General features: G+C 42.1%; 1 protein-coding gene across 1 annotated transcript in view; it reads left to right on the top strand.

Annotated features, from left to right (window-relative positions):
• LOC119593817 (forkhead box protein B2-like) overlaps positions 1 to 292 on the top strand; it is a gene marked incomplete at its 5' end in the record, with an annotated part of 128,444 nt that overhangs the window by 77,062 nt on the left and 51,090 nt on the right.

The raw sequence follows: 292 nt of genomic DNA, 5'->3' as shown, positions 1-292 counted from the left end.
ACATCCATCCTCGCGAGACACACAGTGCAACGGAAGCAATATAGCAATTTGCACTGTTGCAAGGAAGGCGAACTGCAAAAACGAGATTTACGTCGAATTAAATAATCTTTCGCTTTCAGATCACATCACGCGTTTCTGCAACCTATCGTGTTTTTTTTCCGGGTTATTAAATGGGTATTTTGCATTCGATTGACAAACCAGCCTTGAGTGAGTGTGTTTGTTATGCCCGGCTGGAAATCTGGCGATGGCCTGGTTTGGTTGTTTTGTTCTTGTTTTGTTATTGTTGGTTTTG

Source organism: Penaeus monodon, chromosome 32 (genome assembly GCF_015228065.2).
Source record: "Penaeus monodon isolate SGIC_2016 chromosome 32, NSTDA_Pmon_1, whole genome shotgun sequence".
Taxonomy (NCBI): Eukaryota; Metazoa; Arthropoda; class Malacostraca; order Decapoda; family Penaeidae; genus Penaeus; species Penaeus monodon.
Note: the sequence above shows the minus strand (reverse complement) of the source record. Positions and strands in the feature narration are given on the sequence as shown.